This window comes from Gossypium arboreum, chromosome 2 (genome assembly GCF_025698485.1).
Source record: "Gossypium arboreum isolate Shixiya-1 chromosome 2, ASM2569848v2, whole genome shotgun sequence".
Taxonomy (NCBI): domain Eukaryota; kingdom Viridiplantae; phylum Streptophyta; class Magnoliopsida; order Malvales; family Malvaceae; genus Gossypium; species Gossypium arboreum.
In genome coordinates, this window is record NC_069071.1 from 5,605,284 (window position 1) to 5,624,527 (window position 19,244).

Below are 19,244 nucleotides of genomic sequence, written 5' to 3' on the forward strand. Positions count from 1 at the left end.
CCCCTAGGCCCATATTAGGGACATTATGGTGAAATATGAAAAGTTTTGATTTGGAATGCAAAATTTTGACTCAGTTTTATATAAATGTTAGTGTATAAGTCCAGTAATGCCTCGTAACTATATTCTGGTTACGGACACGGGTTAGGGGTGTTACACTATTCTTTTCATTATTTTATATGGATAGGATATTTTTGATGCTCTCAATGACCGCATCACTTATATACTAGCAATGCATCAAATATAATCAACTTGTGATTATATTGAAAGTTGCATTAAAGAAAATAATGAAAGCATATTTCCACGAGATGCCAAATATGGATAGATTTAAAATGTTTTTTTTTTGTATACAATGCTTATAACTAAGCATAATCCCTTTCTAACCCTTGAATAAGAAGATAAACAGCACACTCGAACCTATGTCTTCTTACACTAGTAATAATACCGAAGCCAATTGAACTAAGACTCTGCCGACAATAGATTTAAAGTGTTAAATTAAATAAAATAAATAAAAAATTTAGTTAAAATTTTTATTTGTCTCCATGCTATGCATAAGTTGTGATTTAGTTCATATACTTTAAATTGTTTTTTTTTGCTTCTATACTTTTTGAATTTTAAAATTTAATCCTTATCAAATGGTAACTGTTAAGTTTAGTAAGTTCTACTATTTCCAAAATCAAATGCAACAACATATTATCACATGGTATTAGCTATTTTCACATATTAATCTTTAAAAAAACAACTGACTTAATGAATTTAATTGTTATAATTTGTGTCAAGATTTTAAATCCATGACGAACCTATAATTTTATGCGTAGTGTAAAATTAGTAGCAAAATTTAACTAAATAAATTTAATTACTATAATCTAAATTTAATTGTTACGGTTTGAATCTTGAATGGAATTTCAAAATTCATAGAACTAAAATTGACCACTACACACAATAGATTATTGGTGTCGTGCTTTGGTTGAGTATATTGGAATTGATTCAATTCTCAATTGTGTTTTGGTATTTTATTGGTGTCATATGATTCTATTGGATGTTTTGGAATTGTGTTGAGGTGTAGCTTTGTTTTAGATCTTGTATTGCTTTTGTTCTGGTCGTAGAAATCACAACAAATAAATCATTTTTTTCGATAATTTTTTGAAAAATGAATTCAATTTCAATTAATTGATTCATAGTATCTGTTCTTCGATAGTATTTACTGATACTTTCAAGTTAGAAGAAAAAAGGAATCACTCAATTGGATGACACAATACAAAATATATTTAATATTTTTTTTCTGTCAATCATATATTAATCAAACCTTTTCTAGACTAGTATAACCTTACTCTATTTATTTTAGTATTTCATCAAAGTTTGAAATTATTTTATAAATTTACCGTCTTGACTCTATTTTATAAAAAAATCAGTAAAGATTCATCTTTTTTTGGTTGTCCATCACTTAATATATTATATTTATTTTGACTTATTTTATATTTATTGTTTATCCTTATAATTGTATTAATAATAATACGTATACTAATTGAATTAAAACTCAATTCATTAAGGAAGTCCAACCAAATGACACAACAGTCTAACATTTGAGGTTATTACAGGATAATAGAGATAAAACTTATATTGAAATAATTTGTTTTCTTTCTATCATAAAATATATTTTAAATTGAATATGGGTCACATTTAAAATTTGATATATAGAAATGAATGGTCTTAAAATCCTAAAGGAAATCGAAGTGAGACAATGAGAGAAACAGATGGAGCATGCAACACACAAAAAGTTTACTGATAAAAGACAAAAGCAAATCCAATCATATTATGTCACAATTTGGCACACCGAGTAATAATTATTTATTGAGGTAAAAATATGCTGTTAGTCTTTGTATTTTTAATAAATTTGAGATTTAATTTTATTTTAGAAAAATAAAATTAAATTTTTCTATTTTTGGTTCAAAACTCTTAACCCAACTATTATTATTGGTGTAGTTTCAGTTAAAATTTGACAATTTATAATGTTTAGTTTTCATCAATCATATGCTATGTCATATTATGGTAGCTTAATTACTATGTCAAGTAAATAAATTTTAACAACAAATACTAATAATGTTAATGATCGAGACAATTTTTTTTAAATTAAAAATAGGACTTAATTTTTAACTTTTAAATATAGGGATTAAATCTTAAATTTGATCAAATTGCAAGGACTAATAACATATTTTTATTCATTTAATATAATACCATACATTTAATTAATATTTCAATATTTAAATTTTTTCACATTTAATAAGAAATGATTTCAATCAAAATTTCATTTTAACGAAGTCTTTTACGTACTATTAATACTGCGTGCCAAAAGACTCAAATAATGCCACTCAACTATAACGCAAGGCCTCCTTTATCATTCTATCAAAGTTGGTAAGAGAAGATCCTCCAACAGTAACAGCAGCTTCAGCTTTTTTCTTCCATTCCAAGGCCTTTCGCCTTATCCTATGCCCCTTATCTCCTTCCATCATCTCTTTAATGAGAACTTCCACATCGTCACTTCCATCATCTCTTTAATGAGAACTTCCACATCGTCACGCTTTACATCAGGGTTGATTTCCATGCCATTGTCCCACGTGGTGCACGAATATCTATAACTCATTAATTGATCAGCAAAGAATGGCCAACAAATTAAAGGTACACATCAGAGAATTCCATCCACAATGCGTCAAGAAAACACCAACTGCTAAGTGAGACAACACTTGTTGTTGGGGACACCAACTTGTTATGAAGCCTCTATCTTTTATCTCCTCCATAAATTCCACCGGAAAAATAGCCGATTCACCCATCACAACATCGGGCCTAACAACCCATACAAAAGGGTATTTACTGTTTGCAAGTCCCCAAGCAAATTCTTTAAGATGATAATTGGACATCACTGTTATACTCCCATAATTCACATATACCACTGAGTTGGGTTTCATTTTGTCAAGCCATTTAATGCAACTTCCATAGGCTTGAATTTAATAAGTCGTGGTGGATTTTAAGAAAGTTCTTACTGAGCAAGGTGAGTGGGCCAATTGCATAAATATTAGGGGATTTGGATGCAAGAACTTGTAGCAGTTCTTTGTCCAACTCATCGAATGTGTTGAAGATTATTGAAGATGAATTTAAGCATTCTTGTGATACTTCCATGATGTAATTAAACATGAAGTCATCAGGGTCGGTGGTTCTTAAGAAGCTTGGTATGTCCTTGAGACGCATGTTAGGCATACCAGGGATCCAATCAATGGGCATTTCAAGTGTCCCGTCGCTAACAAAGTGTTCATCTGTAAGGAAAATAAAACCAATGTTTTTGTTCCAATATGCAAAAGAATACATGGAATACTCTACAAATTACATGTTAACATAGAGAACCTCAAAGATATTAATTGTTATCATGGGTGACCAGTAAGATATCCCAAATTAAGTTACAAGCACAAAAGAAAACATAAAATTTCTAACCTTTGAATGAACGATGCCTCTTTGAGGTAGTTCTTTGTACTGCAAATCTCCCAAAAAGCTAATAGCAGAAGACGTCCAGAGTTGAACGTAAGGCACCCCAATGAGTTGAGCAGCCTTGGTTCCAAAGTTCATGATTCCATCACAAACTATGCAAGTAACAGGCGGCACATATGGTGAGGAATTAAGCTTAGATAGTAGCTCCATGAATGGAGCCAAACAAGTTTTTCGTGTAGAATCGCATAGTGCTGGAAGGTGGGAGCCCATCGGGAAGGGCGTCGAACCGAAAGTCTGGCAGACCCTTAACAGCTTCTTCCCCTCTAGACCGTACCAACCGTCTATCATTGAACTCAGAGTTGACAAAGGTTATATGAAAACCTCTAGAGTGCAAGAGCCTGGCCAGTTGCATAAGGGGGTTAATATGGCCTTGTGATGGGAATGGAAGACATACTGCATGCGGTTTAATAGAATCCATCTTTAAGCAATGAAGTCAAGTAGTGAAAATTCAAGATATGATGAATCCCCTTCCCTAACTCGTGGTGACATTTATAAGCATAAAATGAGGGGTATAAAAACGATAAAGCAGATGGCAATTAAGGAGTTAAAATAAGTGGATGAGGTCGAGGCTTCTAGATTATGATGAAAATATACCAAGACACGTATCTATGTTTCATTGTTGTTATTATTATGAAAGTATCATGTCGTACCATTCAGGCACCGAAGTTAGGGAAGGAAAGTAAATGATATGTTTATTTTGTTTGCAAAATTAAAATTAATAAAGAAATGAAGTAAAGGAATATATTAACATGAAGTAAAGGAATATTAACAATCATGTTTGGTTAAATTGTAGACAGTAAATGAAATTATTGATTAAAAGTAATTTTATTATTATTTTTTAGCTTTGTTACTTAATTGAGGTAAATAAAAATTAAGGCCCTCTTGAAAATATTATCTATTTTCATTTTCAAAAATTGCATTTCGTAAATAGAAACAAATTTTTTTACAAGAATGAAAATATGTTTGATAACTATTTTTATTTAATAGAAATAAAATAAAAAATACATTTATATGGATTCTAACCAAGGCATCTAATTTAATATTTGAAAAACAGTTAGAAAAAAGAATATTTTTGTGTTTATAAGACATCTAATTTTACATATTTCATTTTATTTTTAAAAAATCATTTTTAAAAAATTACGTCAACACATTTTCTGCAATATTATTCATTTCCAACAAAATAAAAATGATCTCTATTTTTGAAATCAAAGGAAGCTTAAATAACTTTAAGGTAAAGAAGGGAAATTCAACTCTTTTACTTTTCCTAACTTAAATAAAAGAAACCATGCAAATAAGAGATGGGATTTGGTTATATAGTGGCCCATAATTTTTTTTTATTTCTAGGTGAATCTTTGATTGAGTTTAATTAATTATTTAGAATATATTAAAATTGAAAATATTTTTATATTTAAGTTATATTATGTAATAAATATAAATAAAAAATTGTTATAGAAATTGAATTCGTAATATCTCTATTTAAAGTCAATTCATCTTCGAAAAGATACGCACCATATTCTTTGAGATTACCCGTTTATGATCCGCTTGTGGAAGACACTAGTTAAACAAGATAAGTTTGATGATTTTATGTGCATGGGTATTCCTGTGTGGAAAAGGAGAAATGGGGTTGTTTTTTACTCCAATTCTTTTTAATCTATTGAAGACATGTATGGACATTACCAAATCATAAAGCATGTGATTGTGGCTTAAAATCGAGATTGTTTAGAGGGAAAAAAGAATTTTTCTAAAGCTTAAAACTTAAATACATTTTTATTAAAGTACTAATGCATGTTTTTGAGCATTAAAAGACTTTGAAGAAAACTTAAAATCATTTTAAAGTTGCTCGAGGATGGTCGGAGGTGTTTGGGACCCAAAACGGACCCTAGAAAGCTAAAATAATGCAAAACAGTGCAGTGGCTTGGACCAAGGGCAGTTGTTGAGGCATAAGTCCAAAGTTGTGGCAATGCAAGTCCTTGTTAATGTATATAGGGTTATTTTGTTTGACTTGTTATGATACCATATAGTAGCCAAGCATCGATACTCAAGCGCCTAAAGTGGGAAATTAGTCTAAAAACATTTTAAAACATCCCTAAACATCCCTATAACAAATCAATGTGTTTCAAATAATTTTAAAACACTTTCAAATGAGATTTAGGACCATCATTCAACACAAAACTAAGTTCAGAGCAATTCCAAGCCAAAGTATAACCTACAAATTATCGAATTAAATACATTCTTCACTCAAAATCATAAAACATCATAGGTACAACTCCTTACAAGGTCTAAGCCCTTATGTACATTCCACCACTAAGAAAATCTTATACAATACCATAGTTTAAACCTTCTATTCCTCATGTGATGATGTAATGCCTTTAACTCGCTAATTCAATCTTCTCGAAATGGATTTCACCTATGAGTTGAAATCACTAACATGTCCAGCTCGAAAGCTTAGCAAATACTCATAGATTATCATAAATTACCTCAACCACTAGTAGCTTCAATCTTTTAAATTTTTTTTTTGCAAGAGAACTTAAATAATATGTTAATAAAACTCCCTCCTATATTTCTTACTAACATAACACTAGTGCTCAAATCTCCTAAGACCAATTCATATAATTTATTTTCTACTATACAATTAGGGTATGTACTTAATATGCTACTCTTGCTCTTACAATGAGCATTTTTTTTATCCACAATTTAAATACACTTCTTTTACACAATGCATACACATTTTCAATAATTAGCCAATTAACTCCAGTGGTTTTTGTTTCAAAGTTTCTCACCTCATTCTTATGAAAAGTTAACAAGTAATAAGTTTTCATTGCTTTTTCTCATTTGCCAAGTATTTAAACACCTTGCTCAATTCGTGTATCATTATTATTAGCCCCATTTTTAACATGTATTACTTTTGTAACACTTATAGCTCATTATGTCTATTAACAAGTCTTATTATCAAAATTTTGATTTATTTCAACCTTAGTAAACCTTAGTAATATACACTCAATGTAACGCCCTAAAATTTTTATTTCGGCTTTTGTGGAAATGTGACACAAATCTGTATCTGCTTCAGTGGTTAAGTGTTCTGGGTGTGTGTGAGAGGTCCCAAGTTCAAGCCTTGTATTTAGCAAATTTTGGTATTTTTCTGACTTAAGCTTTATACTTGAGCAGTAGGCTTATATTAATTTATTTATAAAACCATATCAGAATGAACCTGCTGGTTCGAGTGACAAGGGTGTGTTGTGTTGTTGGAGATCTTGTGTTCGAGTCCCTGCGTGAGCGAGGGAATTATTTTTTCTTGAGGTGTGTGGCGTGTGGTGGAGTTCAAGTTAAATTGAAATTCTAAGTTGAGATGCTAATGTCACAAGTTAGAGTTCAAAGCCCGTGACCATCACACCAAATGCATCCAATGGAGGTTTATTGTTTAGATGGGGATCATTTGGCCCACGAGAGCTGGCTCGATTCAAGGAACTGTTGGAGAAGCTTGTCAGATTGAAGCCTGGTTGGCCTGATAGCGAAGATATGGCAACCTAGGAAATTATGGTAACTAATCTTAAAAGATAGAGGGAATCATATCTTGTAAAGATTAGATAGGATTTGATACGACGATATCTTGTAAATCCATTGAATCATGGGATATGGTTAATCTCATCCGTCAACGTAAATGTATCTTGACCGTCAGTTTTGGGGGAGCTCAATATAAATAGAGAGCCTCCCCCTCATTTGTACTCACTCCATACATTATTTCATTATTCTTTGTGAATAAAGAGAATAGAGAACATTGACTCAAACACTTTGCGAGCGCTCTTTTTGTTGTTCTTTTGGTTGCTTCTTTTGGCATAAATTGCTTCTGCTTTTCAATTTGAGGCCCTAGAGGAGTTTTTAAGGAATCCTCACTAGAGTAAAGGCTGACTTAGGCGAGTTTGGACGAGCAAATCACCTAAGGCTGCATGGATTGCTAGACAAAAGGTTTAGCCCCGTGACAAGTGGTATCCGAGCTGTTGGTTCGAAGGCACTGTTGGGATGTCGAAAGAAGAGTTCGAACAAAGGTGGGTGAGAAAGTCTTTGAGGGAGATGCTGTGGCAGTAGAGGAACGTGTGGGTAAACTCGAGGGATCCATGGAGGACGTAAAGAAGGCACTCGATGTTGAGGGTCGCATAGACAACTGGAAGGAACAGTCCAGAGACTATGTGAAGATGTCTCTTAATTCGACCATGGATAAGGTAAATGAGTTGTTTGATTCACATAAAGATAAACTGTTGGATAGGAACAATGCTCTCGAAGCCATGGTGAAGGCTTTGAAGGAGAAAATAATAGCCACGACGCTGGCTTTAAGCACAAGAATAAAGGAGCTCGAGGGAGAGCTGGCCTTGTATCGAGCATAGGTGGGGGAAGGAGTGGCAAGTGCAGCACTCAGTAACGAGTATGTCCCAGAGCTGAAAGAGTTTGTGGAGACAAAGTCTGCATGTGATATGGACAATTTCTTGTGGAGGATGGAAAACTACTTCCATGCCAAAGGCATCATGGATGATGCGGCTAAGGTAAATACTGCTTCATTATTTCTTACTGATATTGTGCTTTTATGGTGGCGAGGTAGGACCACAAATAAAAGGCAAGGTGAGATTGAAACGTGGCAAGAGTTCCAATGTGAGTTGAAGGGACATTTTTACCCAGAGTTTCCCGAGGAAGAAGCTTAGACAAAGTTGCAAGGGATAATGCAACGGGGGACAGTAGGGGAGTATGTTTGAGAGTTCAAAGAACTTATGCTCCAAGTCTCAGATGTGACCGAGAAAGAAGTATTACTTGCTTTTCAAGAGGGATTGAAGCCGTAGGTCAGACGAGAGGTCAAACAAAGAGGTGTCCAAAAGTTGTTGGAAGCCATGACGATAGCGGAATCTGTGGTTAAGCTTGGTCTAGGGAAAGATGATAAATGCCAAATTATACATATTTTTACCCCAAATACTTAACATATTTATGGATGTTTATTACTAGATTTGTGTATTTTGGTGCTCTTAATCCGGTTATTTCATGTTTTGTACTCAGGAGATCACCAAGAGTTAAACAGAGCCAAAAACGAGCCAAAAAGGGACAAAGCGGACCAAATCGAGAAGATGACAAGGCTTAAGCCTTGCCATACGGGCAGCTCACACGCCCGTGTCTTTCGAGGGTGTCGACCAAGGCTTGCACGATTCACTTGGCCTGGCCATTGATCCACACGGCCGTGTGCAATTTAACGGATTGAACACGGCCTGACAATCACGTCACACAGCCGTGGCACAGGGGCATGTCCCTTTTTTTAAGAAAGTTATATTTTACATGGAACAGGATACTTAGGGAGGAAGAAAGCCAATCCAAAGCCTATATAAACACCCTAAGTATGACTTAGAAAGGGGCCCTCCTCCAGAACTTTTCTGGAGTACATAACCACTCACCGGGAATTACTTGAAGGAAGCCAGACGATCCATCCCAAAAGCCGGAGCTACTTCAAGATTGAAGATCTCTTTTAGAATTCCTTCAGGGGTTTTAGAGTTTTCTTTATGTTTTGTTATTTTCATACTTTTGAGATGTACTCTTATTTTATTATGAACTAAACCCCTTAGATACCTAAGGGGGTTGAAACCTATGATGGATCTTGTTATTATTATCTAAACTGTATGATAAATACTTGATTTGTTCTTAATTATGTGTTCTTAATGCTTGAGTTAATATTCCGGGTATTAATTCATGATTTGATGTGCTTATGCAGAGGAGCAAAAGTCATTGTCTAAGAGTAGATTTGGCATAATTAAGCAGAGTTGATCGAACGCTTAGAAATAGGGTTACGAGATTTTGTCAGATTAGGGTGAAACCTAATATGGGAGTCCATAGAGTGGTTTACTGCTTCCCTAGGGGTTTTAATTAAGAAAGAAATTTCTATTAATTCAACTGAGGGTTATTCAATTAATTCAACTGAGGGTTAAACGTTATTAGTCTCGAAAGAGATAATAATATAGGTTAGGGAGTCTCACGGATCAAGTCCAGTGAATAAATCATCTGGTTCAAAGTTAGCTGACGTGAAACCTAGGTGGATTCCTCCTTGGGTGTCGTCTTTATCAATTACTCTTCTTCAAGTCTTTTTCCAAATTTTCCCTTTTCTTTAGTATAATTAGTTAATTAGTTTAGTTAATCAATTTAATAAACAATCCCTCTTTATTTTTAGGTTAAATAATAAAAAGATAGTTATTACTAGTACTTTTGGTTCCCTTGGGTACGATATCTCTGTCTTGCCATTACTATACTATTGTTCGATAGGTGCACTTGCCTTTTCGTCGTGATAATATTTAGTCTAGGTTTGATTTTCATTATAAATATTTATTACTTGTTACGAATCACGCGATCAAGTTTTTCACGCCGTTGCCGGGGAACTAAAATATTAGGAACGGTCAATTTTTATTACTTTAGCCATTTATTTTTCTTTCAATTTAATTTAATTAATTTATTATTATTACTAATTAATTAATTTCTTTCTTTTGGCAAGTTTTTATAGTTTATGACCAGAAGAAACCCGTCGGGACCATTACTTTTTGATGAAGAAATCGATCGTACAGTTCACAGAAATCAAAAAGAGATAAGGTGAAGCTTATGATACACAGAGAATGAGCAAGAAGACAATACTTAACCCCCAATCAAAGAGAAGTTGGATATCCCGAATTACGGCCTAATCGGAATAGTGGTTTTGAGACCACAAATCTGAGATAGAAATAATTATTTTATAATTATTTTGAGGTCTATAATATGATTTCATGATTGTGTGAAACTTTCGTGAAGAAATTCTATGCATAAAGTGTTTAATTTGAAATTTGGGACTAAATTGAATAAGTTGCAAAACTTGCATTCTAGAAGTTTCTAGTATGAAATTGCTTTGAAATATTAATTAGGAGGTCTTAAATAGCAATTTGACCAATTTCTAAGTTTATGGACAAAAAATGGACATGGATGGAATTTTTGAAAGTTTAGTAAGGAAGGGCATTTTGGTCATTTGGATATTAAATGAAATAAAATGGGAAAAATAACACAAAAATGATCATATTCTCCATAAGTTGCTGCTTAATTTTTCTCTCCACCATAGCTAGGGTTTCAACACTTTTTAGCCTTGATTGTAAGTGATTTCTATGCCTGTTTTTTAATGTTCTTTACATTTTTGAAATCCTCGTAGCTCGGTTTACCTATTTCTACCAATATTTTGAGCTAGGGTTTATATTTAAAAATTTATCCATGAATGATATGCATGAATTTTGATGTTTTATGGTAGAATATGAAGCTTGAGATTGTGTTAAACAACTTTTGCTAAGTGATTTTACGTAAAAACGACTAAAATGACATAATCGGTAAAAATACCTAATGTTCATAAATACATGTTAGAGTGAGAATTGAATATTGCTATAGAAAGGAAAAATGATCATCATGTCACAAAACATAAGAAAATAGGGTGAAGTTTAATTTACGAGATTTGGGGCAAAAGTGTAAATATGTGAAAGTTTAGAGGCAAAATTGTAATTTTTCCAAAATATGATTTTGGGTTGATTTGAATAATATGAGTCCTAATTAGGCTATATTTGAAATGATAGAGCAAGGAAAATCAAAATTTGGACTAAAATCAGCAAAATACCAAGTTGTGGACAAAATGGTAAAAATGTCCATTTTCGCATACGAGGTAAGTTCATGTGTAAATGCAGTAACATAATTGTCTTTTTTAAGTAATTTAATGTTATTTAAATGATATGATGATTAATATCATGAAATATTATTCTTTGTGGCTATTATTGAGTAATATACAAATTATGTGTGCTACTTGTTAAATATGAATTGCTACCGAGTATCGGTTTCGACATTCCGTGGAAGAGGGCAAAGATGTGTAATTGAGGAAAAAACCTGTTTGAACCTTGGGAATAGATTAGGATACAAGTGACATGTCACTAGGATATTTGAGTTCCGAACTTGTTGAGTTGAGTCTGAGTTCGTGAGATGTAACTAGGCATCCGAGCTCGTTGAGTTGAGTTCGAGTTCACTTATGGATGCGAACGCTCAAGCTTGTTGAGTTGAGTCTAAGTTCACTTATGGGCGGGTTACATGATAGCTTGGCTACATAATTTTCGCAGGCTATTGAGTTTGTCTAGCTGCGGGTATGGCACTTATGTGCATGAAATCCGTGTATCCGAATTATATTCCGATTGTGTTCAACGGGTAATGTTCTAGTGAAATGGAAGAATTCTCGAGATGAAAGTGACTAGTTATTAAGTGTTGTGGAACGGATAATTTGTACAGGTATGTACTTAACCCTCGGGTTGAGACTTCAATATAACAATAACATGGTAAGATCATGAATGAGAAATATGATATGAATGCTTTGGTGGTATTATGCAAATGTGGACTTCGTATTATTGTATGGTTATGTTACTTGCTATTTACATGTAAACTTACTAAGCATTTATGCTTACTCCCTCCCTTCCATTCCTTGTAGTTTTGACAAGCCGGCTTGGAGATCAAGACGGTCGGAGGCACGCTCACACTATCAACAGACCATCTCGGTATAGTGGCTTGCATATTTTGGGAATATGGCATGTATAGCATTATAATCCTTTTGTGTATATAATCTTATGATATGGTGAATGAGTGATGTGGAAATGCTTGTTGATGATTAGCTATTGTAATGGCTAATCAAAATTTATATTTAGTGTTATGTATGCTTAATGTATTACCTACTCCATGGAAAACCATAAAATGGTGAAATTGACTATAAAATAGTGTCATACAGTAGTAGTGACGTGAATTTGAAAAATTACTAAAAATAGTAGAAATAGAATTAGATGATGAATAAAATATGTAATTTAATTTTAATGAATCTATTTTCATGTGGAAGAAACAAAATAGGTAAAAAAGTTGTATTTTATGAGATATTTACGTTTTGGTGAAACAAGGTCAGAGCAATTTCTGGATCCCCTATTATGACTTTATAAATTCACCATAAATCGTGTAAAAATAATTAGGACTCAAATTTTATATTTATGGATTCCTTATTAAGTCTATTTTTAATAGAAACAAACGTAATAGTCATTGGATCTCTGTACAGGAAGAAATTTGATTCATAGTGCACAGGGGTCAGAGTAGCTGAACCCTGAAACAGGGGAGACTTTAACTAATAAACTGTACTAATTGGACGAACCAAAAATTCTAAAAAAAATTAGTAAGTAGATGTCTGAGTCTAGTTTCATAAAAATTTTATGGAATTGGATTTCGAGTTTTTTAACTCGAGATATGATTTTTTTAGCGACTGTGACATAGTTAGCTAGCTTGTCTAGAAACTCTAAAATAAATTGTTTGAGCTGTTTAATTAATGAATTAAGTCCGTTAACACCTCGTGCTCGACTCCGGCGATGGTCTCGGGTACGGGGGCGTTACAAGATGGCTGAAAACTAAGGCAATCATCTACCTCCTGTAATTGTGGCTAATCAAAATCCTGCTCCACGCACTATGTATGATTATGCTAAACCTTCTTTAACAGAACCGAATCCAAAGATAGTTAGACTCTTGTAGTCGCAAATAATTTTGAACTGAAACCTAACACTATTCAGATGATACAGCAGTTTGTTCAGTTTGATGGTTTATAGGATGAAGATCCCAACGCTCACTTAGCAAACTTTCTAAAATTTTGCGATACATTTAAAATCAATGGCGTTTCTGATGATGCCATACGTTTTCGGTTGTTTCCCTTTTCACTGAGAAACAAAGCTAAACAGTGGTTGAACTCGTTACCACGAGGGTCAATTACTACTTGGGAACAAATGACCGAAAATTTTTTACTAAAATACTTTCTGTAGGCTAAAACGGCTGAATTACGTAATGATATCTCTTCTTTTGTGCAGATGGATTTAGAAACACTTTACGATGCATGGGAGAGATACAAGGACTTATTGAGAAGGTGCCCTCACCATGGGTTACCGCTTTGGCTTCAAGTACAATCATTCCACAATGGTCTGAATCCCTCGACTCGGTAAATAGTTGACGCAGTTGCTAGCGAAATCGTCAACAATAAAACACCGGAAGATGCCTATGAATTTATAGAGGAGTTTTATAGAGGAGATGTCATTGAATAACTATTAGTGGCAAGTTATGAGGACAAAGCCAACGAAAACAGCCGACATTTATAACGTCGACTCAGTTACTATGCTGTCAAATCAGGTAGAACTTCTCAATAAAAAGACTGATGGTTTACTTGGTTCTACGCAAGTACATCCAATAATGAAGTGTGACTCAAGCGGAGGAGGTGTGCATACAGAATATCAATCCTTCAATCCTACAACCGAAGAGGAACAAGTCAACTATATGGGTAACAATAAATTTAGATCTCAAAATAACCCATACAGTAATACTTATAATGCAGGTTAGAGGAACCACCCAAATTTCTCCTGGGGTGGTCAAGGGAATCAAAAGCCACAAAATCCTCAGGGTTTTCAACAGCCACCTTATCAACAAGAGAAGAAACCAAACCTTGAAGAGACGCTCTCTAAATTTATCTCGGTGTCAGAAACTCGTTTTCAAAATACCGAGACAACACTTAAGAATCAACAAGAATCAATCCAAGGGCTCGAAACTCAGATAGGCCAACTATCCAAACTAATCTCTGAACGACCACAAGGTAGCTTACCAAGTAATATTGAACCTAATCCGAGGGAACACCTCAACGCCATTAGTACTCAAGATAAGGAACGATTTATTGCACCTGAGCCAGAATTACAACAAGACAACGCGATGAACAAAGGTCGAGAAGAGGTAAGCAATGATGATCCTAAACAGGTAAGTACGGATTATAAACCTCGTGTACCATATCCTAATGCGATGAAAAAAAACAGAACAGAAGAACAATTCGGTAAGTTCATCAAACTCTTAAAGAAATTACATATTAACTTAGCTTTATTGAAATTCTTTCGCAGATGCCCAACTCAGCAAAATTCTTAAAGGAACTTCTGACCAATAAGCGAAAATTAGACGATACATCACATGTAGAACTCAATGCAGTCTGCTCAGCTATTCTAAAGAATAAACTACCTAACAAATTGAAAGATCCAGGGAGTTTTACAATTCCTTGCTTAATTGGTAGTTTATCTGTGAATAATGCTTTAGCTGATTTAGGGGAAAGTATAAATGTTATGCCTTATAAAATGTTTAAATGACTAGGTCTCGATAAACTCAAACAAACTAGGATGAGTATTCAATTGGCTGACAAAATAGTTAGATTTCCTAAGGGTATTATTGAAGATGTTCTCATTAAAATTGACAAATTTATTTACCAGTAGACTTTGTCGTCTTAGACATGGATGAGGATAACGAGGTACCTTTAATTTTAGGACGACCCTTTTTAGCAACTGCCAGAACCATTATTAATGTAGGCACAGAAGAGCTAACACTTCGTGTAGGTGACGACGCAGTAACACTTCAAGCACGCGACTCAGTCAAAACCGCTAAGACTCAAGATAATGCTATAAAACCTGTCAATGATAAAATTAATATTCAATCGTCCTTGTAGGAACCTCCTCGAACCAAGACAACAGAGACAGTGCACTACTATAATGTAGAGAATAAAGACGCCCATGAGGAACGAAGGCTTCGGATAGAGGAGCTAGACGAATGGAGAGTGCATAAACCAAGAACACACGATAAACCGAAATTACGCCAGAATGAGTTTGATACCTCTCCAAATCAACTTAAGGTTGGCGATAAAGTCTTACTAGAAGCCGCAGATCTTCACATTGTCACTATCACACCGAATGAGGAAATCCCTCTTACGGTACTCAGTATTTTTCCATTCGGTATGGTGGAGGTGAGTCATCCCAAGTTCGGCACTTTTAAGGTAAACAACACCCGATTAAAACCTTATTTTGATAAGATTGATAGCAGAAATGAGGAGTATGAACTTCTCGAACCACCCTGAGCATTCATTAGAGAGGTAAGTCGAGCTTAGACTATAAATAAGCGTTTCTCGAGAGGCAACCCAAGCACTAACATATTTTGATTTCTTTATTTTTTATTTCTAAATCTTTGAATAACAAATTTTTTCAGCACACACGGTCAGGCACATGGGTGTGTCTAAATCCGTGGCCAAACAGGGGAAGAAACACAGCCGTATGGAAGTAGGACATGATTTCCCCAAAACACAGGATGTGATAAATCCCCACGATCGTGCGACATGGCCGTGGGTGAACTTGATAGATGAACATGAGCGTGAGAATAGAAAAACACAAGCGTGCCAGAGGTAAGGCTCGATTCTGTTTCTTCGACACGGGTGCGCGACACGCCCGTGCCGATAAGTCATGGACAACAATACACGGGCGTGGTACCCTAACACACGGGCTTGGGATAGTAGCTGGGCACGACCTAAATTGAAAAAATTTGAAAAACAAGGGCTCACTTTTAGAGTACACGGGCGTGGCCCTTGGCCATGTGGCCTCCCCTATATAAGTAAATCACTATTTATTTTCTTCTTCCTTTCAAAACCCTAGCTGAAATCTCCCCCTCCCAACTCTCTAATCCCTATTCCGGCCACCATTCCGCAGATTCTCACTTCCTCAACCCCCAAACCACTCTAAACTCTACTCCACTTGCATTAGTCCTCACTTTCCCCTCTCTTTTCCCTGTATTTTTCCTCCACACGGCTGTACCCCCACGCCACACGCCCGTGCTCGCAACCAACACGCTCGTGCGCCACCCTACAACAGTTTTTGGTTCACTTTGTCAACCTTGTTTTTCCAATTTGTGTTGCTACATTAGTATTTTATATGCTTTACAAAGATATTGTTAATACTACCAATTTGTTCTAATTAAATTAGGAATTTGCTTTAGTATTCTCTAAATTTAAATTGTTTCAATTATTAAATAGCATACATTAGTTTTAATATTCTTGCTTAACCGATGATGTATTTTTGATTTCTGTAAATAATCATATAAAAATTTCACCTCTCTCTTGATATCATTAAAATGTTAACATATCTTGGAACTACTATATCAATGCTCATACATTTTCAGGTACATTATATCATCATTGAGGGGCAAGAAGGCCGCGATCCTATCCTCAAAGAGACGTAGGGGACCAGGTTCTTCCTCGGTACGTGCTACAGCCGAAGTTCTGCACCCATTCCTTAAGTTTCAGCAAGCTTCGCAGGAGGAGCTATTTCAGATACTAAGCGCGCGACCCCTCACTACAGGTCGCTGCATCGACTGGGCTGCCGTGGAGCAAGTCCAGCTAGCTGATGCCTTCCGAGCCCTCCTGTCCAGAGACCAATAGGAATAGTTCTTCGTTATTACCGAGCCCACTTATTTAGAGCTAACTTTAGAATTATGCTCTACTTTTAATTTACAGGTGGTGATGTCGAACAATGACGACCCCAGCACTATTCACTTCCAATTAGGCGGTCTAGTTAGCGCGATGAGTGTCCCAGAGTTTGGAGTCGTTCTGGGACTTTACACCGATGAGTTTTTGGAGGAGGAGGACATGAATACACTGCCATGCAATATCCATATTTCTCCCTCCTTATGCTGGAAGGCTTTGGCACCACTCTCTTCCACTTACGACCCCAGTCAGTCGAAGGCCTCAGCTCTGGCCCCTTCCCTATGCTATCTCCATGTCATATTGGTACACACCTTGACCGGAAGGAGAGAGAGCACCGGCATCGTCAACACCCACGACGCCCACTATTTATGGTGCATGGCGAATGCACATATGACTGACTTGGCATACTTCATCACCTTCGCCATTTGCCGTCAGATCGAACGGCATCAGAAGGGAGTAATCTCTATCGGCCCCTACGTGACGCGCCTTGCCAGACACTTTGGCCTCCTCAACACTGTGGCCCAGTCATCAGTGCTTACACTGATAGGTCAGATGTCCCCACAAGGCATCACGACTATGTTACACATGAGGATGATTGAGCGCTGACGTGGGACCGATCCTCTTCAGTACTGTCTCTCTCATGCCATTGACGAGGAGGATCTAGAGGACATTCCTGATGATGTTCCCCCACAGTACGATGAGCCTTCTACCATGCCACCTGGGGAACGACCAGTTCATACGGCTGCTTCATTGGCACACCTTTTTGATCGACTCGCTCACTTCGAGCAGTACTACACTATACAGTTCGAGATGATTCACGAGCGAGATCGGCGACGTGATAGACAGATAGATGACATGCAGGCCATGATGTAGCAGTTGTGCCAGTACTTCCACATCGCCAGCCCAGCGCCACCACCTAAGGGACCCACTGACGAGGATCATTAAATCCTCTTATCCTTTTATTTTTATTTTTATTTTCACTTTTATTATTTTCTTTTGAAAGACATATCCATATTAGTAAATTTTACTTTCTTTATTTTTCTGGTATTTCTAACAAGTAATCCCACTACGCTCTCTTCCACACCGACTCTTGATAAGCTCTTCATGATTTTATAGACTTCCAAGCAAAGTTGCTAGAAATATCTTATGAAATAAGGAAACAAATGAGGAACAATACCTCACGAGTGCCATGTTCAACGACCCAGTTTCTTTATCTAGCCAAGAACAGTGACAACTACCACTTTCCCCAAAAACTCCAGCCTCAGAATCAAGCTCCGCATCCATATACCAGGGAGTTTCACCTCCTTCCCTCTTATGATCTTCTTTATTTTAAAAGGTCTATCTTTCTACATTGAGGGCAATGTACATCTTAAGTGTGGGGGGGTGAACATGAACATGATACCTAACTTTTTGCATTATTCTCGAATCCCTGAATTTGATCTTGTGCTTAAGTGATTTTCTCATAATCTTGATCTAATGAATTCTGATTGATCTATAATTATTGTTGATATGTCATGAATTAGACCATGCGAATTATGCATGATTATTTGATTATAGGACATTAGAGAATCGAGCATGATAAGTTAATATTTTGAGAACTAAAATTTTTTATTTTCCTAAATTGAGGTATTATCTTGAAATCTTAAGTATACATGAATGACATCACAAAACCCAAATTTTTGGTGAGATTTTTTAGTCTTTTGAGCATATAGATTTCTTTCTTGCTCACTTCTTTTGTGGTTTGAGTGTGTCAACATTGAACTGTTATTCTAGAACTTGCTTCGATTATACATGTCGAGATCACACATATGATTTGATATACTGAGATGATAAAGGCACTTAGGATTTAACCTATTTACTCCATAAAAAGCCTTCCCACATAATTAAACCATTAGTGAACCCCCTTGAGCCTATTAACCTTTTTATTGATGAACCCTCATCATTAACCCATTAACCCATTATTGTTGAAATCCTCTTACTTAATTTACCCTTTTTATCGAGATTGAATTTAATATTGATTACCTCACTATGTTCACCATTTTTTTGTTACTGAATCATGAAGTATGATTTCTATATTGTATTGATTTGTTTTTAAAACACACACACACACACACACACTCAGTAGTATTATTGTAATCCTCAGCAAGCTAAAGTTGTCATGAAAAAAAAAAGAGAGCTCATGTAATATTGTCCTAGATATTTGTGTGTGATTCAGTAATTATGTTTTTAATAGTGGGATAATATATTGAAATTATCTCGATTCTAACCTTTTTCTCTTCAGCTTGTATCCATATCCGTAACCTAAACCCCGTTACAACCATACAAAGACCTTTTGATTTGTGTATCATATCAT

The 19,244-nt window shown here is 35.3% G+C and overlaps 1 non-coding gene and 1 pseudogene across 1 annotated transcript; both read right to left on the reverse strand.

The window, feature by feature from the left end:
* Positions 1 to 2,209: 2,209 nt before the first annotated feature.
* Positions 2,210 to 4,015, reverse strand: LOC108465224 (linamarin synthase 2-like; annotated as a pseudogene).
* Positions 4,016 to 13,398: 9,383 nt separating this feature from the next.
* Positions 13,399 to 13,504, reverse strand: LOC128289819 (small nucleolar RNA R71). Its single transcript, XR_008279463.1, has one exon. It is a non-coding gene; the product is annotated as a small nucleolar RNA R71 (small nucleolar RNA).
* Between the last annotated feature and the right edge of the window lie 5,740 nt (positions 13,505 to 19,244).